This window comes from Lathyrus oleraceus, chromosome 5 (genome assembly GCF_024323335.1).
Source record: "Lathyrus oleraceus cultivar Zhongwan6 chromosome 5, CAAS_Psat_ZW6_1.0, whole genome shotgun sequence".
NCBI classification, from domain to species: domain Eukaryota; kingdom Viridiplantae; phylum Streptophyta; class Magnoliopsida; order Fabales; family Fabaceae; genus Lathyrus; species Lathyrus oleraceus.
In genome coordinates, this window is record NC_066583.1 from 615,475,660 (window position 1) to 615,502,137 (window position 26,478).

A 26,478-nucleotide genomic window follows, 5' to 3' on the forward strand; every position below is an offset into this window, starting at 1 on the left:
ACATTATTGTTCAACATTAGAACTCACGTGCGGTAGAAGAAAGGGTGGTGCGCCTCGTTACGAGCTCTTCCAAAACACTCATCCATAAGAAAACATCGTCAAGGAGGTCGTATCAGGAAGAACTCATGTTGTTGTTCTGGAGATGACTGGGACGAAGAAGGAAGAAGCTCTTAAATAAAGAAATCAACATAGGAGCAGGAGACATTAAAGTCCTCCTGAAACCCCGAGGGAGGCCGAGTTAGCTACATCGTTACCCTAGATCAAGTAGAAAATCGACTGATGAAGGTGCAGCTGAAGCATCCGTCGTGTATCAATATTTTGGAAATTAATATATCATAATTAATGGAGAGGTTATCCAAGCTAGGGGACAACGATGGAAAGGGAGATCTCGACGAGCATGTACAACTCATCAATGAGTGGTTGAACTACTACAGTGCTGAAAAAGCATCAAAATGCAATTCGTCTTGACCCTGGTCGGACCGTCCAAATTATGGTTTGACAGCCTTCCCGATGGGTGCATTAAGTCATAATTTGATTTTTGTGATCGATTTTTTACGCATTTCACTTCCCGGAAGCGACAGTCGGTGATTGAAGCCGATTTGAGTGGAATTGTACAAGGTAAGAAGGAAAGCCTTCAGTCTTACATTGGTTGAACTTCTCAAGTTATCGTTGAAGTCAAAGGAGATGAAGAATACCTTATGTGTTGGATCTTCAAAAATGGCCTTCTGAAGGATTATCCTTTTAGGCCAAAGATAGAGGATGCCATTGAAAAACTGATTAAGAGGTGTCGGTTGGCCAAATACGTGAAAAGGGAAAAAGAGATCGGAAAGAGTCGCCTAAAGGAAAATATCCCTTCAGATGCCAGGACTAATGGTGAGAGCAAGGATTTCAGCAAAGCAAAGGGTATATACATTGTCTCCATCATCGGATGAGCATCTCAGACGAACCACTAATCTAAGGGGACAATGAAGTGGAAGATAGCTGAAATGTTAACTGCTTACAAAAAGGATGGGAGCACCTTGGTGAATTTTCTTAACTGGCCTATGTTGGGATTCTAGGACTCAGAGATGGTGGGTGGCGTCCCTAATGGATTTTTTCCTCTAGTAATCACATCCACTATCAGACAGTTAAATGCCTCTCGAATATTGGTTGACGGTGACAGTTCCTACACCATAATGTACTTAGAGTTGTTTGAAAAGATTAAGCTCGAAAAGAAAAGCTTGTGGTCGTATGAAGGCTCGGATTTGCATAACCGAGTTATAAAATCTATTCTCTCAATTGTAATAAAAAATTGAGAGATAAAGTAACTAAGGGGCGCGCTTCGAATTCTAACAAATGTAGTGTCTTTTTTATTTCTTTTTTATTTTATCCTATTCCTTCAGTTATCCTAACAACCGAAGGGATATGTTACTCACTTTTCTTATAAAAGCATAATTCATTTAGTTTTAACCTAACTTAACACATATGTTGCCTCCTAAAGTCGTAAACATCATTCTCTTATATGGATTGCATGACATTAAAATATGTAAGGTTTCTTAATTAGTTAGGAAATCTTTCAAAGTTGTGTGGTTTGTTGTTGTTGTTTACCAACCTTGATCAAACATTTTTCTACTCTTGTGATCCATCTCACAAAATTTAGTTGTTGATCTTTCGTTGTCTGAAAACATCGAGAAAATTATTCCTAATCATACTTTAAAATGTTGCAACCCAAAAATAAAATGGTGTGTGGTAAAAATATTGAAGTGATATACCTTACAACACACTATCTTCTTTCTGGGTATGCAATAAAAGTAATTTATTCTCTCGATTAGTCTGCAAAAATCGAGGGGAAATTTCATTATTTTAGTTTATAAACAAATCTTTGTCATTCATAAACAAATCTTTTTTGTCCATTTCTTAAGTATCGACGCTCAAGATATTGCCAACACATTAATCCACAAGAAGCATTAGTGATTTGCGTGAAACCATCAAGATAGCCATTCAGGACATGAACGCCTTACTATATATCTGAATCAGAAACATTCCGAATCATAAACATTGATAATTAAAATATTAGGATTGAAAAATGTGAAATTTAAAGGAGTTTAGAAACAATCTTTGTGATTGATTGCAAGAGGAGAAAATAGTATTGGTTCAAGATTTATGTTCTTTACATAATCTCTTGTTCTCAATGTTTCAACAAAGGTTTGATAAGAAAAACAATTTATCATATATATGCAACAAGTGAATGAGAAAACATTGAGAACATATTGCAATATATGAATATGGAACAATTTTCAGCATTTGCTCTTCACCATGATTCACAAGGATGATTAAGATGTTTCAGATTTTTCTTTCAAAATTGTACTTGTAGAGTTAAACAAAAATCATGTAAAATTAAAAATTTGTATTTCAATGAAACTTATGAAACAATATATATATATATATATATATATATATATATATATATATATATATATATATATATATATATATATATATATATATATATATATATATATATATATATATATATATATCACCTAGGATAATTCTAACACCAAGAGGAAAAGTAAATTGTTGTTGATGGGTTTCGAATCCATGAGTAGTACAATATTTCCCTCGTTGCATCTATACCCGAGGGGAAAAGTGACAAATTTTTATGACACCCTATGTTACCTCGCCTATGAAACTGAGGTAAAATACATTTTCCACCGAGGTAAAATGGTTTTTATGTAGTAGTGATACGTGGAAGTGATAGTATCAGTGAGCGACATGAAGGATGTTCGGGAAGTCAATTTGTATTTCCTTATTGTTCCGTGCAAAAACGTCTACAACTTCATCCTAGGACAAATCTTCGGTGCCATGCTGGATACAGTAGCCTCTCTATTACACCTCAAACTCAAATATCATATCCAGGGAGAACCAACCATCATCAACGCTTATCTGGAAGATGCAAAAAGAATTTACCAATCACTCCAACGATACTAAGGAGAGGGTGTAGCCATGGAGATCAACGTGGCATCCCTAAATGGCAATCTCGGAAACATAATATCTGCCCACTAAGACGTCGTTGAACCATAAAGAGGCAAACAGGGAAAATAAGCGGCGATTAGCCCGTCTGATTATGTTTTCTTAATTATTTTGTACTAAATATTATTCGTGTTTAATGTTCCTCCTCGTATACATCAGTTGTCTTCAATTATTAATAAAATATGCCAATTTCTGAAATGTTTGTTTCTTTCTGGCTATGCATATTAATTGTAAATATAGGGTGCGGACGACGAGAGATAAGGATGTCATAAATAATTTGGGGGTAATGTCGAAGACGTTTTACACGTCTAACTAAATCAATCAATTTCCAAAAAACAAGCTAAAGTCAGGGGTGCGGTTGGAGACACTTTGCAGGTCCGACTAAGAAATCAATCCCCCACATAAAGTAAATGGTGGTGACAAAGACACTCTGTAGGTATAACTAAAGCAAGCAATCTCCCATATAAAGTCAGAAGGTGTTGTCGAAGACGCTTTGCACGTTCAACTAAAGTAATTAATACCCTACCTAAAGTTAGGGGTGCTACTGAGATGCTTTGTGCATCCGGAAAAATAATTCAATCCTCTACTTAAAGTCAGGGAGTTGTCGGAGACATTTTGTACGTCCGACTAAAGCAATCACTATCCCACCTAAAGGTAGGGGTGTTTGTCGTACCTCGAAAAATAAGAATGACCTCGCGAAGCGTAATCGCAAGCTCGTGGGATGGACTTAACAGAGTCGCCATCAATCTTTATTTATTCCCATAGAGGGAGAGGAAAAATGTCGAATAAAACCCCTAAAGAAAGGACAAGGATAAGTTCATCACAACCAATATCAGGGTTCGGGAGTCGGTTACGCAAGGGGAAGGTATTAACACCCCTTACGTCTGTTGTACTCAACGGGAACCGTTTGGTTAGTTGTATGTGTTAGTGTTTATTTATAATTTAGGCTTCTCGAGTTATTAAGAGGGTAAAGAAGAGGACAGAAGGTTTATTTTTTATTAGTGGGCCTGACAAGATTTTGCAATCCTGCTCCTACGTATCTTAAAAGAGAAATCAAGGCACACGTAGTTCTGGGTAAAAAAAGTTTGTTTGTTGGTCAATTTTAGCGAAAGCTATCTTGTATTAATCGACGAAAAACATTGTTTTACCCAAAAAAAAGTAAGAAGCGGACATTTTCACCACATTTAATGGATTTACAAATCACACTCACGCCATTTATCTCAACTCAACAATTGTGGATGAAACATTGTTTTTCATCTGCTTAAGACAAAATATCTTTCATTTCTGAAAGGGTTTTTGGTTGTGCCAAAAGGCAAAAAAAAAGGTTTGAATGAGTTTGATATATTTTTGGCGATAATGAGAGCTTGGATTAGCGAGATATCCATCTCGAATCCTAGTCTCAGGAGCTCGTGGTATTCACCCCGTTCCATTTTCATCTTTATTAAGAAAGTGTTTTGAATATTTTTATGTATTTTGAAGTTTTAATTGGGAAAATGAACTCGATGTTGATCGAGGTTTGTTTATGGTTATGAAAAAAAGTGGTTTTATGGTTTGAAAAATTATTTGAATGTGGATAGTTGATAAATCGAGATAGTGGGAATGGTTTGAAAAGAAAAGTTTCAGATGATTTTAAAAAATAGCTTGACGTTGGATCAAGCTTTTGACTTGCCTTGCAAAATAGTTTTGAAAATGATTTTGGGTAAGTGATTAGAAATGAATTGAAACTGATGGTTAAATATGATGAATAAGATTAATAACACGGAGGGTGCGAATTGGATCGCGAAGGGGTGCAAGTTCAAGTGTAGCGACACAAACTCAAGCACAAGGCGTAAACCAAACGCCACAGGAATTGAATGTACATATAAGCATTCAACAATGATAAAAAATAAATACAAGAGCATATACAATATTTACATCACACATCCACAATAAATGATTTAGAAAAATAAAGTGAAATAAAAATGCACGGATTAAAATCATGACGCAAAGACGCGAATCAAAGTCGCGTACGCGAAGACGTGCAAATGCTACCACAAGAAATTTAATTCGATATAAACATAACGATGTTGGATCGTTGTTCTTAGCACAAATCGAAACATGCAAATTGCTAACGCATAAGCGGTCACTGCAATTTAAATCAAGAAATAATAATATGATAAAAAAAAATCAAATTAAATCGTAAAGTTACGAATCAAAACGCGAATTGGCAAGCGCACAAAAAGCGGTTCGCCGCTATACTAAATCATCAAACGCGTGTAAAATCGAAATACAACAAAAAACAAATACAGAACCGCACATAAAACAATAAAATTAACCATTAGCTTGCTACACTTAACGTGATCATCGCAATATGGATCAAAATCGTGTGGATCTAAATTTATCAAAAGGAAACACAAAGCAAAACTAAATTTAACATGCTAAAAAAAATCAGCAGCATTGCTAACGCAAGAGTGCGATCATTGTAATTGGATCAAACTAACACAAAATGTTACACATCATGTATATAAATATGCAACCAGCATATCAACATGATTTGATCCGAACAAATATAATGGAAATATATATATATATATATATATATATATATATATATATATATATATATATATATATATATATATATATATATATATATATATATATATATATATAGTCATTTTAAAAAGGTTACAAAAGTATGTATATAAAAAAAATGGCAGTGTGATTTCACAACCGCATACATAAACTGGCATACCCTGTAAATCACCAAACCTAAATTCTATCATCATAACATATATAACATATTATTTTATTTTATTTTTTAAAAAAATGTACATTGTGTGTGTAAAAGAATGGTAAGTTAAGTGTTATTAGAACACAAACAGGAGATCAACAAAACAAACCGTGAGATCAAATGAGATCCAAACATAAAATGACGTCAAATAATAGTAAAATACAAACAAACCCCAAAACATGAGATCAAAGCTAGTGACACCAACAACCTTTTACACGAAGAATCGATATTGACCAGCCGCTTTGTGTTTTTTATTTTGCTCCTCCCTTCACTCTCAGCTTTACCAATATATATACAAGTCAGATTAGGGTTTTTAATAATTTTGAAAATCCACAAATACCCTTGGTGCTCATTTTAAAAACAAAATTAAATAGTATTAACTAAAACTAAATAAAATTAAATATTAAAAAATAACTAAAATAAAATATAATAAAAACACCAATAATTCTATTTAATTTTTCTAGACACTCTGAAAAATGCAAAAACAAAAGCCTCTAAATAAAAAAAAGTCGGGCGCAAAAATGCCCGAAAAAATAAATTGACCGCACCAAAATGATCAGCGTGAAATAAACTTCTTAAAAATATACAGCATTTGATTTAATTTTGAAATAAATTTTTACCGGTTAACAGGCCCAGACTGATCAAAATGCGACCAAAACAAGTCAAAAAAATAAAACAAGCATACCAGGTTAAACTACGTGAAATGTAGATTAATATAATTGACGTCTACAAGCTCGATTTTGAAATTTTTTGTCCACTGATTTTACGCACAGCTGAGATTCAGTTTGACCGATCTGTTTGTAAATCCGAGAAATTATTTTGACTGAAAATTTGGACATTATGCATGTTATGGTATGCATATGATGTTAATGATTCGATGAATGCATTGATTCGAGGATTCAAGGTCAAAATTGGGGTATGACAGTTGCCCTTATTTAAATAGCTTTACCAAATGGTATGAGCGATGACAATCCTCATAGTATCTTCGTGAAAGATATTTAAATACAAAAGACTCAAATTTTGTCCCTAAATGCCGATGATAAGATATGGTATGCATGCATGATTGATTATTTTTTCCGCTGGGGTTATGATGTGAGATGAACCTTAACATGATTTTTCTTATGATGGATGATGGACAGATCCGTGGGGAATGATGGAGAAACAATGGTGATGATTCACAGAAAATGTCAAAGGCAATGGGTGAGGACTCACTAGGGATGACAAATTGCTGGGAAAAGGATACTAGGGAATATTCAAAGTATGTTTTCTCAATAGGTTCAGACATGACCTGACACTTTAGAATATATCTGACAGTTCTGGATATTTCTCATAAGAAATTCATCCAATCGAAGATTTTGGAGATTCCTAACAGGGAATTTATCCAAGGCAAGAATAAATTGGAGTCTTCTCACTAGAAGATCACCCAAAGAACAACACATTGGAATTTTCTTACTAGAAAATCATCCGCATAAAACGTTGGAATTTTCTTATCAGAAAATCATCCATACAAAACAAGATTAGGAGTCTTCTTACGAGAAAATCATCCATGTAAAAGGCTAAGACGGTCTTTTATGAAGAAATTGATTAAGACAAACATCATTGGATTTTTTTTCTAACTAGAATAACATCCAAGCTTCTGGGAATTCCTTAAAATGAATAGTCAAACATGACTTTCTAGGAACCATCAGGAAAACAGGGTAATCAAACTCTCTGTATAGGCCAACAAAAGTTGGAATTTGACCGTCAGTATTGGTTACAACCAGCTTTTAACAGATTGGTACCAGTTACAACTGGAATTTTAAATGATGTTGGTGACAACCAAACTCCAAGAACCAATTATGATTGGATTTCCAAATGGAATGCTGGTTATGACTGGACTTTTGGAGGATGCCAATAACAATTGGATTTTAAGGACAGAGTGCCAGCAAGAACTAGTCTTTTGGGTCAAAGGACAACAATCGACGACACGCCCTAGGTCAGTGCAAAATGAGCACGACGTACACTTTAGACCATGCATGATTGGATTTTTCTTTTATGCATGATATATGAATGATCATGATATGAAAATGCTGACTCTACATAGAATGGGAGTTTATGGAGACTCTTTATGGAGATTTGGATTCGTCAACACCAATTACTCAACCAAAATGCCCCATGATGGATGCTGCTAAGGGAAAATTCATCAAGCTTGATAGTTGTTTTTATCCAATAGATCATTCCAGAAGGTTGACAAGTTATGCCCCATGGAGATCTTTGTTACGGTGATCTAGGGGTGCTTCTACAACCTTGAGACTTTTGATACAACAGATGATTTCCTTTTAATCTTCCCATATTCCAAAGAAAAAAATTGTGTTCTTTCAATATGTGTTAAAAAATCTTTTCAAGTTCAAAATCTCATTATTAACAAATAAATGGCATTTTGCATAACAGAGAAAAAACACGACTGACAATATTGATAGGCAAATTTTGTATTTATTAAAGATTGGTAGCGTGCAAATGGCGGAACTCCATGGAATATTACAATTTTGAAAATGGAAATGGGGGAAGGGTTTACATTGAATCCAAAAATCACTACTAGCCCTAAATAACCATGACTCCATATCACCTTGCTTCTGAAAAGAGTGGTTGGATTGATCTTCCGCCTTTGGCTCTTCTTGTGTTGATTAACACTATCTGATGCAGTCTTTGCCTTTAGTCCCTAAATTTTGCCTGGACCACCCTTTCGGGTTTTCAATCCACCAGGACGCTCTTTTTTGCCTAGGTCGCCTTTTCAGGTTTTCAACTTAGCGAGCTATCATTTTTTCTACTTTATCCCTAACTTTTTCCTGGATCATCCTTTCGGGTTTTCAATCCACCGGGATACCCATTTTTGTCTAAGTCGCCTTTTCAGGTTTCCGACTTAGCGGGTTTTTATTAGGCATAGTATTTTTTGACTGCATCAGAGTTCACGGGGTGTGAGAGCTCTTCCTTATCCATAGTTGTAAGAATCAGGGCACCTCCAGAGAAGGCTTCTTTATAACATACGGGCCTTCATAGTTAGGAGTCCATTTCCCACGTAAATCTTTGTGCACAGGCACAATCTTCTTGAGCACGAGATCTCCTTCTTTGAATTTCCGAAGATGGACTTTCTTATCAAACGCCCTTTTAAGCCGTTTCTGGTACAACTGTCCATGGCACATAGCGGTCTTACGCTTCTCATCAACGAGGTTCAACTGGTCATATCTGTTCTGAACCCATTCAGCTTCTTCCAGCTTGGTTTCCATCAAGATTCTCATAGATGGTATCTCTACTTCGATTGGGAGAACTGCTTCCATCCCATATACTAAAGAGAAGGGGTTTCCCCTGTTGAAGTACAGACCGAAGTCCGATATCCATCTAGTGCAAAAGGTAGCATTTCATGCCAATCCCTATAAGTTTTCACCATCTTCTGTAGGATCTTCTTGATGTTTTTATTAGCGGCTTCAACTGCGCCATTCATCTTTGGACGATATGGGGAAGATTTATGATGCTCAATATTGAAGTTCTCGCACAACTCTTTCATTATTTTGTTGTTCAAATTTGTCCCATTATCTGTGATGATCCGGCTTGGAATTCCATAGCGGCAAATGATCTCATTTTTTAGGAAACGAGCAACCACCTGTTTCGTTACGTTGGCGTAAGAAGCGGCTTCTACCCATTTGGTAAAATAATCAATTGCTACTATAATGAAGCGGTGATCATTCGAGGCTTTAGGCTCTATGGGGCCAATCATGTCAATGCCCCACATTGAGAAAAACCAGGGTGATGTTAAGACATTCAGTAACGTTGGCTGCACATGCATTTTGTCAGCATAAATTTGACACTTATGACATTTTCTGGCATAGTTGAAACAATCAGGCTCCATGGTCAACCAGTAATAACCAGCTCTCAATATCTTTTTAGCCCTGGCATGCTTGTCGGCATGAGTCCCAAAAGATCCCTCATGAATCTCTTTGATTAATAGGTCTGCTTCGTGTCTATCCATGCATCTCAACAAAACCATGTTGTGGTTTCTCTTGTATAACACATTATTTCTTAGGAAGAATTTGGATGCTAACTTCCTCAGGGTCCTTTTATCTAGGGCTATAGCATTTGCAGGATACTCTTGATTTTGCAGGAGTGTCTGATGTCATGAAACCAAGGTTTTCCATCGGCTTCCTCTTCAACCAATTGACAATAAGTTGGCTCAGTTTTTCGCTCTATTTGGATGAGCGGTGCTTCATTGAGAAATCTAACTTGGTACGTTGAGGCTAACATAGCCAGAGCGTTAGCTACTTGATTTTCTGTCCTTGGGATATAACGGAAAGTGACTTCATCAAATTATTTTATCAACTCCACGATGTATGCACGATATGGGATCAACTTGGTGTCACGGGTTTCCCATTCACCTTTGACTTGGTAGATTACCAGGGCTGAGTCTCCACACACCTCAAGGATCTTGATTCGGAGGTCAATTGCAGCTTCAATACCCAGGATGCATGCCTCGTATTCTGCTAAATTATTTGTGAATTCAAAACATAACCTTGCTATTAAAGGAGTATATCCACCATTTGGATTCATCAAAACAGCTCCGACACCATGCCCCATGTAATTTGAGGAACCATCAAACATTAACCTCCATTGAGATCCTAGTCCAGGTCCTTCGTTAGGGCCTGAGATCTCATAATCTTTATAGACACAATATCTTCATCAGGGAAGTCAAACTTCAATGACTCATAGTCTTCAACAGGTTAGGGTGCAAGGTAGTCAGACAACACACTTCCTTTGATGGCCTTTTGGGTTACGTACTGGATGTCATGCTCAGACAACAGCATCTACCAACGGGCCAGTCTTCCAGTTAAAGCAGGATTTTCAAAAATTTACTTTATTGGATCCATCTTGGAAATCAACAAATTCGTATGACAAATCATATATTGCCTAAGACGTTTGGAGGCCCATGCTAGAGCGCAACAAGTCTTCTCCAAGAGTGAATATCTTGTTTCACAATCGGTAAACTTTTTGCTCAAGTAATAAATAACATGCTCCTTTTGGTCAGTTTTGTCGTGTTATCCTAGAACACATCCCATAGACTCTTCAAGCACAGTCAAATACATAAATAGTGGCTTCCCTTGAATATGTGGAATCAGGATAGGAGGCTCTTGCAAGTAATTTTTTATCTTTTCAAAAGCTCTTTGACAATTATGATTCCATTCAACTGCTTGATCTTTGTGAAGCAACTTGAAGATGGGCTCACACGTAGTAGTCATATGGGAGATAAACCTAGATATGTAGTTCAAACGTCCAAGGAAAACTCTGACTTCTTTTTCGTTACATGGAGCAGGCATTTCTTGTATTGCTCTAACTTTGTCTAGATCTACCTCAATTCCTCGTTGACTAACAATGAATCCAAGTAATTTTCCGGATCGAACACCAAATGTGCATTTAGCAGGGTTTAAACGTAGTCGGAACTTTTTGAGGCGCTCAAACAACTTTTGCAAGTGGTTCATATGGTCCTCTTCACTTTGAGATTTAGCGATCATGTCACCAACATAAACCTCAATCTCTTTGTGCATCATATCATGGAAGAGGGTGACCATCGCTCTTTGGTAGGTTGCCCCTGCGTTCTTGAGACCGAAGGGCATGACCTTGTAGCAATACGTTCCCCAAGGGGTGATGAACATGGTATTTTCCATATCATCAGGATCCATCTTGATCTGATTGTAGCTTGAAAATCCATCCATAAAGGAGAAGACAACAAATTTAGCAGTGTTGTCCACTAGAGTATCAATGTGTGGTAGAGGGAAGTCGTCCTTTGGACTAGCTTTGTTCAAATCCCTATAATCGACACACATCCTAACCTTGCCGTCCTTTTTGGGTACAGGTACAATATTGGCTACCCATTGAGGATACTTTGAAACTGCTAGGAAACCGGCATCAATTGTCTTTTGACCTCTTCACGAATCTTCAGAGCCATGTATGTTCTTGTTCTTCGGAGTTTCTGCTTCACTGGTGGGCATTCTGGTTGAAGTGGTAGCTTGTGCACCACAATATCAGTGTCTAGACCTGGCATATCCTGGTATGACCATGCGAACACATCTGCGAACTCTTGCAACAACTTGACCAATATTTCTTTGATGCTTGCCCCAAGCGTGGTTCCAATCTTGACCTCTTTGTTCTCTTCCTTTGTGCCAAGGTTGATTATCTCCACTGGCTCTTGATGTGGCTGGAGGGCTTTGGACTCGTGCTCGAGCAGCCTTGCCAATTCATCGGGGATATCACAATCTTCCTTGCCCTCTTCTTTCGCTTGGTAGATAGGGAGCTCAAAGTTATGAGAGGGAGTAGAGTCATTGGATTCAACGGGTTTATTGATTATTCTGCATGTTTTTGAATGATTGCTTTTTTATTAAAAGTGGAAAAAATGCAAAAGGAAAACGGTTTTTTTTGGTAGTTTTTGAAGAGATTGCCATTTTCTAAAAATAAAACTATAAAATGAATAATAAGAATTTAACAAAATGCCTTTTTATTCATCATGATGATTTTGAAAATGAAAAGAGGCCCTAGAACATGATCTGTTAGTCTTGGGCAGAGCTAAGGATTTAGAAACCAAAGGAAAACAACAATTACTTTGATATAGGAATGACTTCAGGAATCTCAATTGCTTCCCAATTGGTCAAAGTTGCTTCACACTGATACACCAGATTTGTTATGTTCTTTAGTGTTTTCTTCAACTGCGTTGACTTGATCTCCATAGACATAGCCTGCACTGAGGAATACTTCTTGAATTCTTTGCATACGATCCTTTGTAGGGATCGGGGCTCCTTCTTTAGTGGATGGTTTGTACCCCAAACTGAAACGGTCTTTCTTCATGCCGATGTCAATAACTTGTCCCCAACCTTCAGGACTTCCATTCTTAATAGTTGTCTTTATACTTTTCATAGATGCAAATGACGGGATGAATTTCTCCACAGATCCCTTCACTTCCACAAAAGTGGCATTGGCTATCTCTAGAGCTTGGAAAGAAGTTTCCAAGGTATCTTCATCAGCCTCGATGTAACGAAGGGAGTAGAGGTGACTAACCATGAGATCTTCTTCACTAGAGATGATTACAAGCTTGTTATTGATGACAAACTTCATTTTCTGATGCAAAGTGGAGGTTACTGCCCCAGCGGCATGTATCCAAGGTCCCCCCAATAGGCAACTGTAGGCAGGATTGATATCCATGACCTGGAAAATTATGTTAAATACATCTGGACCAATCAGAATTGGTAACTCCACTTCACCAACCACAATCCTCCAGGACCCATCAAATGCTTTGACAATAAGTGCACTAGGCCTCATTTATGATCCTGGAAAAGCTAATTTGGCAAGTGTCCTCTTTGGTAGAACATTGAAGGAGGACCTTGTATCCATTAAAACTCTGGCTAGAGTATCCTCTTGGCACTTCACTGGCACATGCGAGGCGCGATTGTGATTTTGTCCTTCTTTTGGCAACTCTCCACCATTGAAACTCAGGGTGTTGCAAGCTATGATATTGGCAACCACTCCATCAAATTGGCCAACCGTTATATCTTGAGTGACGTAGGCTTGCGCTAGCACTTTCAATAATGCATTCATATGAGATGGGGAACACATAAGCAAGGACAAAATGGAAATTTTTTATGGCGTTTGGTGCAGTTGATCAACTACTTTGTAATCACTATTTTTAATGATCTTCAAAAATTCAGCATCTTCATTGGATTGAACCATATTTTTCTCCCTAACAGGGACTGCAATTGTAGTTTCTTTGGTTGGTGCTTGAGAGGCCACATTAAACTGGGGAGTGTAAATCCGCCCACTACGAGTCATTTGGCTCGTCCCTGCGATGTTTGTGACATCAACACCATCAACCTTCGAACTTTCCTCTTGTCTAACCTCTTCAGACTCTTTGTTAATGACAGTTACATCATATTTCCATAATACTGCCTTAGTACTTTCATAGGGGAAAGGACTAGGCATGCAGATAACCACGGGTGATGGGTGATTAACTGTCTGAACAATATCTTTTCTTCTATAGGTTATCTCAACTGGCTCTGGTAAATTGAAAAATGTCTCAATCACAGCTACTTCATCTCTTCTCACAAGGCTACTAACTTGTAACACTCCTTGGTTCATCAAGTCTTGGACATCTTTTCGTACCATCTCACATCCTCCTGGATGAATGGAACATTCTTCACAATCTTAATGACAAGCACTAACTAAACCATCTTTTACTAGTCTCGTATGGAACGCTAGCAAAGGAGTCTTGATATTTGCAACATCTTTGATCACATCACCATCAGATGCTTCTTCAATTGCATTAACAGTTTCATGTGCTGGCAAAGGATTACTCTTGACATTAGGCCCCAAGTCTCTGAATGAAAGAATCTTCTTTTCCATCAATTCTCTCACTATATGCTTCAAAGCATAACATCCTTCTAAATCATGCCCAGGTGCATCCTCATGGAAAGGGCAATGAGCATTTGGGTTATACCATGGAGGCAAAGGATCAGGAGGTAGACCCAAAGGTCTAGGAACCACTAACCCCTTTTGCAATAGAGAAGAATATAACTCAGTATAAGTCATCAGAATCGGACTGAAGAGAGGTTTAACACATTGTCTTCTATTCTGAGAAGGTGCATTCTGACGTGGAGCTTGAGCTTTTGGTTGCTGATATGTTGGGGCTCCAGGCACTTGTTGATATGTAGGAGCAACCTGAGAAGGTTGATAAATTGGTGTTTGCTGAACTGGTTGATAAACAAGTACATGTTGTAGGTTGAAATTTGGCCCAATTGCTGCCACATATGGTTGTTGAACGTACTGCACTGGGTATGCTGGTTTTTGTTGAGTGAAATGTCATTGTTGCTTTCTCCATGATTGACTCCTTACTCGACTGGACGTCACAACATTCGTCTCTCCTTCCTTTTTTTATGAAAATTTTCAGAAAACTTCTTAGCATTGTTGTTATTAGAAGTTCCAGCAGCACTGATCATCTTTCCATTCTTCAAACTGAGTTCAACTTTAATGCCTACAGCTACCAAGTCAGAAAAACTTGCAGACACACTACCCATCATTGACTCATAGAACATTGGTTGTACAGTATCCATAAACCAACCGGCTAATTCTTTTTCTGCCAAAGATGGTTCAACCTGAGAGGCCATCTCTCTCCAGCGTTGTGCATACTCTTTAAATGACTCGTTGTCTTTTTGAGACATATTCAACAATTCTCTTCTGTCTGGAGCCATATCCATGTTGTATTTGTAATGCTTTATGAAAGCATCAGACAAGTCTTGGAAACACCGGATACGACTCTGATTGAGGCTTAGGTACCACTTAGAGGAGGCTCCCTTCAAACTGTCTTGAAAGAAGTGGATCATGAGCTTATCGTCCTCAACATGGGCAGCCATTTTCCAGTAGTACATAACAAGATGGCTCTTAGGACATGTATGGCCCTCGTATCTATCAAAGTCAGGAGTCTTGAATTTCACAGGAATTACAAGACCAGATACTAGGCACATCTCCCTAGCAGCAGCACCAAAGACTTGGTCACCTTCCATTGCCCTTAGTCTCTTCTCAAGAATATGAAAATTCTCTTTAATAACCTTTATATCTTCATGCCTTTCTTCTTCTTCATCATACATTTCTAGAGCATGTTGTGGATCTTAGAAGTAAGGTTGCACACGTGTGTGAACAATCGATGATGCAAATGTATGGACCATAGGGTGAGGCTCGGTGGTTAATGGTAGAGGAACAGTCTGTTGAGTAGATTGCATTACACCAGGGACTACTTCAGGTTGAGGTGTGAAGCCATAAGGTAGACCAAAAGGAGGCGATGTAGAAGGTACCGTCCTTGCGGGTTGGGGTTTAAGCGTTGGACCAGGGATCTCTGAAACGACTGTTGTTTGTATGTCCATCTTGGATTTGATGACTTGCGACATCTCCATGATCTGACCCATGCTCCCTCGCAGGTCCTCAAGTTCTGAGCTGACTCTTTCCAGCTATTGTTCTTGTTCTACCATTCTTTGTCGAGCACCGACTCTGGTGTTGTATTGGTGTTGAGGACTCAGTGTGAAACTGGAAGAATACATCGGAATGAGATTTTATTTGAAGAATGACATGGATGCATGTATGGATGCATATATGGATGCATTTTTTTGCAAAGCTCTTAGTTATCCTTGTTATTTATTTCAGCAAGGTTAGGACATTTTATTTGCAAGATTTTCGAATAAAAATAACAATAAATGAAATCTAGAATGACAATTTTTCATTAAATAAAATTCAACATCAAGTACAAGTGATTTAAATTCAAATTCAAGTACAAGTGATTCAAATTCAAGTACAAGTGATTCAAATTCAAGTACAAGTGATTCAAGTTTAAGTACTGGTGAACTTAATTTCCATCCCATCCCTTTTGACCGTAGCAAGATCAGTGGTGAGCTCTTTCACCATTCGCTTGCAAAACTTGACAAAGTTGAAAACTTGAGGAGGTGTGTTCTCTGGGCACATGCTCTAATCAGCTTCTTGGAGTTTCTCTGGAAGCGCCAGCATGTTGAGGTTAACAAATCTAGCCAAGTTGACGAATTTTCCATTCCATTCAACATAGAGGTCTTGGAGTTTCTTAATGACACGCTGATCTTCGTCTAGGGATGCTCTAGCCTCCCTATACAGCCCCCTCTAATATACATAATCATTCTTCAAGATCATGTAAGCTACATCACCTTCTTGGTTTTCCAAACCTGCAATCCTTCTATTACCTTCTCCCAACTGGTACTCGAGGCGGAGATAGTTCCTCTCAGCTCCCTCTTTCCGAAGGACCTCATGAGACAACTTATCTTTGCAATTCTTGAGAGTGTCCTTGAGTTCACGAATTTGAGCTTCATAATCGAGTCTAGCTCCTCTCTTCTCCACAAGAGATCTCTCCAACATTTTGTCCAACCCTTGAATTTTGAGGTGGGCTTTTTTGAGCTCCTCATTCTTGGTTTTGAACACAAATTTTGTACCTATGAGAATATCATCAAGCTCATCCTTCTTGTCTTCAAATGTTCTTGATCTCTTGTTGCTAGCTTCAAGGTCTCGGTCCTTCTCTTTACGTTTATCCTTCAGATTTTCATTTTCCAGAGTGGTTGGATTAAGCTTAAGCTGTAACTTAGAGTTTTCTAATTCAAGCTCCTTAATTTTGGCATTGAGCTTCTCAACGTCTTCAAGTAGTATAGGTTCTGACTCGGGAACTGGAGGAAAAATAGAGAGATCAAATGGAAATGGGAGCTTAACCACTTGAACTCTTTCTCTTACCCAACGAGTGTAAGGCTCTTTCACAAGGACATTCCTCTTTCCAAACTCCTTACCCTTCCTAACAATTGTTTTCTAGAATTTCTTAATCTTCTTCACAATTGGGTTGTCTGCATCAATGTCATGCAAAATGAAAGGCTCTAAAGCTTCAGCTTTTGGAGGTCCGTTCATGGAGTAACCATGTTGCATCAGGGATAACATAGGGTTGTAGTTGATGCAACCCCTAGTCCCTATCAAAAGTACATTAGGAAAGTCTCCAATGCTAACAATAATATTTGGGGTCTCCCAATCTCTGATATACCATTTGACATGGTTGGCAGTAATGGAAGTTAACTTCTGAGAGGGCTTAAGTGTTTTGGAGGTGTAGGGCCCTTTTTCGGGCATGTGAGATATGAACCAAGTATGCAACAACTGTTCGCAACACAAAAGGGTTCCCCCTTTCTTCTCATGACGCTCATGGAGGGCATAGTAGATATCAGTTAGGAGAAAAGGTACCGCATTACTAGAGAGGAATATTCTTACGGCCACATGATCTACGAAACTGTCGAGATTTGGAAACAATACTATCCATCAATAGGGCTAGAACTACATGGAATGCTTTCCGTTTTCCCTCTTTCTCCAACTTCACAGCTTGTTCTTCCAAAAACCATCTAGAAAAAACATTGAAGGCTCCCTTCTTATCCCAATTACTTATGACCAATTGGATCTCCAGACCAAAAACTGAAGTTATTCTCTTGGCAGTGATACCTTCATCAAACTTGGGAAATGGATCATGGTCCCTCAAATTCCGGCCTACAATTCTCTCTAACTCTTCCAAAGTAGGAGCTAATTGGAAGTCAGAAAAGGTGAAACAACGCAGAGGTGGGTCGTAGAATTGAGCTATAGTCACAGTTGTCATTGGTTCCATCTTTTCATTCAAAATACTTAGAATTCTCCCATAATTGTCCACGAATTCAGTGAGCTTGATCACTTTGACACTCAACTTCTTCAAACTGTCAAGGTCCACTTTCTTGTACTTGAATTGAAATGTGCTTCTTCTTTCAGGATTCATTTTCTCTTGCAAATGACTTAGATCCCTGAAACAAATGGAAGACGACTAAGAGCTTTGCTTTTTATGCATATGCAATGAATGTAGATGAAATGCAATGTTTTTTTATACAGGTTCAAAGGTTCGAGGTAACGAATGAATCTGATTGCTTTCCAAATAGGTTCTCACCGGGTATGATCTAAGGCTTTTACAAAGGACGCCATAGTCATGGATCCATAAGAATGTTTGATGCTTACGGAAAATTCTTGCTGTGCATCAACTCTTTCAAGGGAATCTATTCTAGGCGAGGTTTTCGTATCGATCCTAATGAGGCATTCACCTCGCGAATCCATACTATGTCACAAACGACTTCGGTTCTAGACATGGTTCTCAGAGTCATGGATTCACAAGTATGTTTGACGCTTACGACAAATTTTTGTCGTGCACCAACTCCTTCGTGAGAATCTATTATGAGTCAGGTTTTTGAATCGATCCTAACGGGGTATTCACCTCGCGAATCCACACTACATAACCATCATTCTTAGTTGGCCAAAAAGGTTCAATGTTCTAAAAGGTCCTTAAAGTCATGGACCCTTTTGAAAACATCGAAGCTAATGAGGTATTTCACCCCGCGCAACAACATTTTCAAAAGGATATACTCTCAGTGAGGTTCTCATGCCGACCCTTACGAGGTATTCACCTCGCGAGTTCGCACTACTCAACCATCATCCTATCTTATGTTTCCGCTCAAGACTCAGGTAGAAAGTCTTTACCTCAAGGTTTTGCAATCAGATATCCAAGTACCAATGATTTAATAGAGCCATATAACAATATAACAATAATGAAAGCATAAGGTAAAGAAAAGCCATATAAGTAAACAAACATAAGCACACACAACAACCTAACTATGCCTGACTCACTAAGGGATGGGAGGAATCCCCAGCAGAGTCGCCATCTGTCGTACCTCGAAAAATGAGAACGACCTCACGAAACGCAATCGCACGCTCGTGGGATGGACTTAACAGAATCGCCATCGATATTTATTTATTCCCATAGAGGGAAAGGGAAGATGTCAAATAAAACCCCTACAGAAAGGATAAGGAAAAGGTCATCGCAACCAATATCAGGGTTAGGGAGTCGGTTACGCAAGGGGAAGGTATTAACACCCCTTACGTCCGTTGTACTCAACGGGAACTGTTTGGTTAGTTGTACGTGTTAGTGTTTGTTTATAATTTAGGCTTCTCAAGTTATTAAGAGGGTAAAGAAGAGGACAAAAGGTTTATTTTTTATTAGTGGGCCTGACAAAATTTTGTAATCCTGCTCCTACATATCTTAAAAGAGAAATCAAGGCACACGTAGTTCTGGGTAAAAAAAAAGTTTGTTTGTTGGTCAATTTTAGCGAAAGCTATCTTGTATTAATCGACGAAAAACATTGTTTTACCCAAAACAAGTAAGAAGCGGACATTTGCACCACATTGAATGGATTTACAAATCACATTCACACTGTTTATCTCAACTCAACATTTGTGGATGAAACATTGTTTTTCATCTGCTTAAGACAAAATATCTTTCATTTCTGAAAGGGTTTTTGGTTGTGCCAAAAGGCAAAGAAAAAGGTTTGAATGAGTTTGATATATTTTTGGCGATGACGAGAGCTTGGATTAGCGAGATATCCATCTCGAATCCTAGTCTCAGGAGCTCGTGGTATTCACCCCGTTCCATTTCCATCTTTATTAAGAAAGTATTTTGAATATTTTTATGTATTTTGAAGTTTTAATTGGGAAAATGAACTCGATGTTGATTGAGGTTTGTTTATGGTTATGAAATAAAAAGGAAGTAGTTTTATGGTTTGAAAAATAATTTGAATATGGATAGTTGATAAATCGAGATAGTAGGAACGGTTTGGAAAGAAAAGTTTCAGATGATTTTAAAAAATAGCTTGACGTTGGATCAGGCTTTTGACTTGCCTTGCAAAATAGTTTTGAAAATGATTTTGGGTAAGTGATTAGAAATGAATTGAAACTGATGGTTAAATATGATGAATAAGATTAATAACACGGAGGGTGCGAATTGGATCGCGAAGGGGTGCAACTTCAAGTGTAGCGACACAAACTCAAGCACAAGGCGTAAATCAAACGCCACAGGAATTGAATATACATACAAGCATTCAACAATGATAAAAAATAAATAACAAAAATAAATACAAGAGCTTATACAATATTTACATCACACATCCACAACAAATGATTTAGAAAAATAAAGTGAAACAAAAATGCACGAATTAAAATCATGACGCAAAGACGCGAATCAAAGTCACGTACACGAAGACGTGCAAATGCTACCACAAGAAATTTAATTCGATATAAACATAGCGATGTTGGATCGTTATTCTTTGCACAAATCGAAACATGCCAATTGCTAACGCATAAGCGGTCACTGCAATTTAAATCAGAAAATAATAATATGATAAATAAAGTCAAATTAAACCGTAAAGTTACGAATCAAAACGCGAATCGGTAAGCGCACAAAAAGAGATTCACCGCTATACTAAACCATCAGGCGCGTGTAAAATCGAAATAGAACAAAAAACAAATACAGAACCGCACATAAAACAATAAAATTAACCATTAGCTTGCTACACTTAACGTGATCATCGCAATATGGATCAAAATCGTGCAATCTAAATTTATCCAAAAGAAACACAAAGCGAAACTAAATTTAACATGCTAAAAATAAATCAACAACATTGCTAACGCAAGAATGTGATCATTGCAACTGGATCAAACTAACACAAAATATCACGCATCATGTATACAAATATGCAACCAGCGTATCGACATGATTTGATCCCAACAAATATAACGGAAATATAATATATATATATATATATATATATATATATATATATATATATATATATATATATATATATATATATATATATATATATATATATATATATATATATATAGTCATTTTAAAAAAGTTACAAAAGTATGTATATAAAAAAATGGCGGTGTGATTTCACAACCGCATACATAGACCGCCATACCCTGTAAATCACCAAACCTAAATTCTATCATTATAACATATATAACATATTATATATATATATATATATATATATTTTAAAATGTACATTGTGTGTGTAAAAGAATGGTAAGTTAAGTGTTATTAGAAAACAAATAGGAGATCAACAAAACAAACTGTGAGATCAAATGAGATCCAAGCATAAAATGACGTCAATTAATAGTAAAATACAAACAAACCCCAAAACATGAGATCAAAGCTAGTGGCACCAACAACCTTTTACACGAAGAATCGGTATTGACCAGCCGCTTTGTGTTTTTTTTCTCCTCCCTTCACTCTCAGCATCAACAATATATATACAAGTAAGATTAGGGTTTTTAATAATTTTGAAAATCCACAAATGCCCTTGGTGCTCATTTTAGAAACAAAATTAAATAGTATTAACTAAAACTAAATAAAATTAAATATTAAAAAATAACTAAAATAAAAATACCAATAATTCTATTTAATTTTTCTAGACACTCTGAAAAAAATGCAAAAATGCCCGAAAAAATAAATTGACTGCACCAAAATGATCAGCATGAAATAAGCTTCTAAAAAATATACAGCGTTTGATTTAATTTTGAAATAAATTTTTACCGGTTAACAGGCCCAAACTGATCAAAATGCGACCAAAACAAGTCAATAAAATAAAACGAGCACGCCAGGTTAAACTACGTGAAATATAGATTAATGTAATTGATGTCTGCAAGCTCGATTTTGAAATTTTTGTCCACTAATTTTACGCACAGTTGAGATTCAGTTTGACCGATCTGTTTGTAAATCCGAGAAATTATTTTGACTGACAATTTGGACGTTATGCATGTTATGGTATGCATGTGATGTTAATGATTCGATGAATGCATTGATTCGGCGATTCAGGGTCAAAATTGGGGTATGACAGTTGCCCCTATTTAAATAGCTTTACCAAATGGTATGAGCGGTGACAAGCCTCATAGTATCTTGGTGAAAGATATTTAAATACAAAATACTCAAATTTTGTCCCTAAATGTCGATGATAAGATATGGTATGCATGGATGAATGATTTTTTTTCGTTAGGGTTATGATGTGAGATGAACCTTAACATGATTTTTCTTATGATGGATGATGGACAGACATGACCTGACACTTTAGAATATTTCTAACAGTTCTGGATATTTCTCATAAGAAATTCATTCAATCGGAGATTTTGGAGATTCCTAACAGGGAATTTATCCAAGGCAAGAATAAATTGGAGTCTTCTCACTAGAAGATCACCCAAAGAACAAGACATTGGAATTTTCTTACTAGAAAATCATCCACAAAAAACGTTGGAATTTTCTTATCAGAAAATCATCCATACAAAACAAGATTAGGAGTCTTCTTACGAGAAAATTATCCATGTAAAAGTCTAAGACAGTATTTTATGAAGAAATCGATTAAGACAAACATCATTGGAGTTTTTTTCTAACTAGAATAACATCCAAGCTTCTGGGAATTCCTTAAAATGAATAGTCAAAGATGACTTTCTACGAACTATCAGGAAAACATGGTAATCAAACTCTCTGTATAGGCCAACAAAAGTTGGAATTTGACCGTAAGTATTGGTTACAACCAACTTCTAACAGATTGGTACCAGTTACAACTGGAATTTTAAATGATGTTGGTGACAACCAAACTCCAAGCACCAATTATGATTGGATTTACAAATGGAATGCCGGTTATGACTGGACTTTTGGAGGATGCCAATAACAATTGGATTTTAAGGACAGAGTGCCAGCAAGAACTAGTCTTTTGGGTCAAAGGACAACAATCGACGACACGACCTAGGTCAGTGTAAAATGAGCACGTCGTACACTTCAGACCATGCATGATTGGATTTTTCTTTTATGCATGATATGTGAATGATCATGATATGAAAATGCTGACTCTACATAAAATGGGAGTTTGTGGAGACTCTTTATGGAGATTTTGATTCGTCAACACCAATTACTCAACCAAAATGGCCCGTGATGGATGCTACTAAGGGAAAATTCATCAAGCTTGATAGTTGTTTTTATCCAATAGATCATTCCATAAGGTTGACAAATTATGCCCCATGGAGATCTTTGTTACGATGATCTAGGGGTGCTTCTGCAACCTTGAGACTTTCGAGACAATAGATGATTTCCTTTTAATCTTCCCATATTCCAAACAAAAAATTGTGTTCTTTCAATATGTGTTAAAAAATCTTTTCAAGTTCAAAATCTCATTATTAACAAATAAATGGAATTTTGCATAACAGAGAAAAAACACGAGTGACAATATTGATATAGGCAAATTTTGTATTTATTAACGAATGGTAGCACGCAAATGGTGGAACTCCATGGAATATTACAATTTTGAAAATGGCAATGGGGAAGGGTTTACATTGAATCCAAAAATCACTACTAGCCCTAAATAACCATGACTCCATAACACCTTGCTTCTGAAAAGAGCAGTTGGATTGATCTTCCGCCTTTGGATCTTCATGTGTTGATTAACACTATATGATGCAGTCTTTGCCTTTAGTCCCTAATTTTTGCCTGGACCGCCCTTTCAGGTTTTCAAACCACCAGGGCGCTCTTTTTTTCCTAGGTCACCTTTTCAGGTTTTCAACTTAGCGAGCTATCATTTTTTCTATTTTATTCCTAGCTTTTTCTTGGATTGCCCTTTCGGGTTTTCAATCCACCAGGATACCCATTTTTGCCTGAGTCGCCTTTTCAGGTTTTCGACTTAGCGGGTTTTTATCAGGCATAGTATTTTTTGACTGCATCAGAGTTCACGGGGTGTGATAGCTATTCCTCATCCATAGCTGTAAGAATCAGGGCACCTCCAGAGAAGGCTTTCTTTACAACATATGGGCCTTCATAGTTAGGAGTCTATTTCCCACGTAAATCTTTATGCACATGAAAAATCTTCTTGAGAACGAGATCTCCATCTTTGAATTCCCGAAGATGGACTTTCTTACAAACGCCCTTTTAATCCGTTTCTGGTACAACTGTCCATGGCACATATCGGTCATACGCTTCTCGTCAACGAGGTTCAACTAGTCATATCTGTTCTGAACCTACTCATCTTCTTGCATCTTGGTTTCCATCAAGATTCTCATAGATGGTATCTCTACTTCGATTGGGAGAACTGCTTCCATCCCATATACTAAAGAGAAGGGGGTGTCCCCTGTTGAAGTACGAACTGAGGTCCGATATCCATGTAGTGCAAAAGGTAGCATTTCGTGCCAATCCCTATAAGTTTTCACCATCTTCTATAGGATCTTCTTGATGTTTTTATTAGCGGCTTCAACGAAGCCATTCATCTTTGGACGATATGGGAAAGAGTTATGATGCTCAATCTTGAAGTTCTCGCACAACTCTTTCATTGTTTTGTTGTTCAAATTTGTCCTATTATTTGTGATGATCCGACTTGGAATTCTATAGTGGCAAATGATCTCTTTTTTTAGGAAACGAGCAACCACCTGTTTCGTTACGTTGGCGTAAGAAGTGGCTTCTACCCATTTGGTTAAATAATCAATTGCTACTAGAATGAAGCGGTGACTGTTCGAGGCTTTAGGCTCTATGGCGCCAATCATGTCAATCCCCATATTGAGAAAGGCCAGGGTGATGTTAAGACATTCAGTAACTTTGGTGGCACATGCATTTTGTCAGCATAAATTTGACACTTGTGACATTTTCTGGCATAGCTGAAACAAGCAGACTCCATGGTCAACTGGTAATAACCAGCTCTCAAAATCTTTTTAGCCATGGCATGCCCATTGGCACGAGTCCCAAAAGATTCCTCATGAATCTCTTTGATTAACAGGTCTGCTTCGTGTCTATCCACACATCTCAGCAAAACCATGTCATGGTTTCTCTTGTATAACCCATCATTGCTTAGGAAGAATTTGGATGCTAACTTCCTCAGGGTCCTTTTATCTAGGGCGGTAGCATTTTCCGGATACTCTTGATTTAGCAGGTAGTGTCTGATGTCATGAAACCAAGGTTTTCCATCAGCTTCCTCTTCAACCAATTGACAATAAGTTGGCTCAGTTTTTCGCTCTATTTGGATGAGCGGTGCTTCATTGAGAAATCTAACTTGGTACATTGAGGCTAACATCGCCAGAGCATCAGCTACTTGATTTTCTGTCCTTGGGATATGACGAAAAGTGACTTCATCAAAGTATTTTATAAACTCCACGATGTATGCACGATATGGGATCAACTTGGTGTCACGGGTTTCCCATTCACCTTTGACTTGGTAGATTACCAGGGCTGAGTCTCCACACACCTCAAGGATCTTGATTCGGAGGTCAATTGCAGCTTCAATACCCAGGATGCACGCCTCGTATTCTTCTATATTATTTGTGCATTCAAAACACAACCTTGTTGTGAAAGGAGTATAGCCACCATTTGGATTCATCAAAACAACTCCCACACCATGCCCCATGTAATTTGAGGAACCATCAAGCATTATCCTCCATCGAGGTCCTAGTTTAGGTCCTTCGTTAGAGCCTAGGATCCACTTTATAGGCCACAATGCATTAGATGCACATCTACCTCTGACAAGGATTTCATCTGGTGGGGGAAGCAGGGACCGACCCTTGGCGGGTAACATCCCTTGTGAAGTTTAATAAACTTTGAAGTAAGACCTTGTAAGTTCACACCAAATCCGGATCCTTGCACTCAGGATCATACAAATATACATCTAGATACTCGTACTCAGGATCATACAAATACACCAAAAACAGGTAAAAAAAAGCATTTCATTCCAAAATTGACAATATATGCATATACATTCTTCCATTACATCAGTACTACACATGAAGCACATAAAGAAAAGTAAAAAAAGGTTGACGGGGTTACTTTCAAAGAGAAACTATCTCTCCATCTTTGAGCTTTTGATCCTGCCAAATTTTCTCCCTTTAGACTATAAGTATGGAGTACACAACCTAAGAGGGAGGGTGAATTAGGTTTTAAGAAATTTTCAGGTTATTTTGCATATGTTTTGATTCTTTTATCTTTCCATAAGAATTATGATGAACATATGAATAAACATAAAGAAAAACAAAAGTGCATAAATAATAGAGAACACAAGGATATATCCTAGTTCTGCTTTCAAAAAAAGGTAGTCAAGTCCCTCCACACACCGTGAAGGATTTCACTATATTATATCCATTTACAAGCCTCACACAAAGACCTTTATTACAATATTCTAACATAATTACCAACCTTGTGGTGGACTTTCAATTTCTCCGACTTATGGATCTTTTCCCACAAACAAAGAGAACACCACTTCTTATTT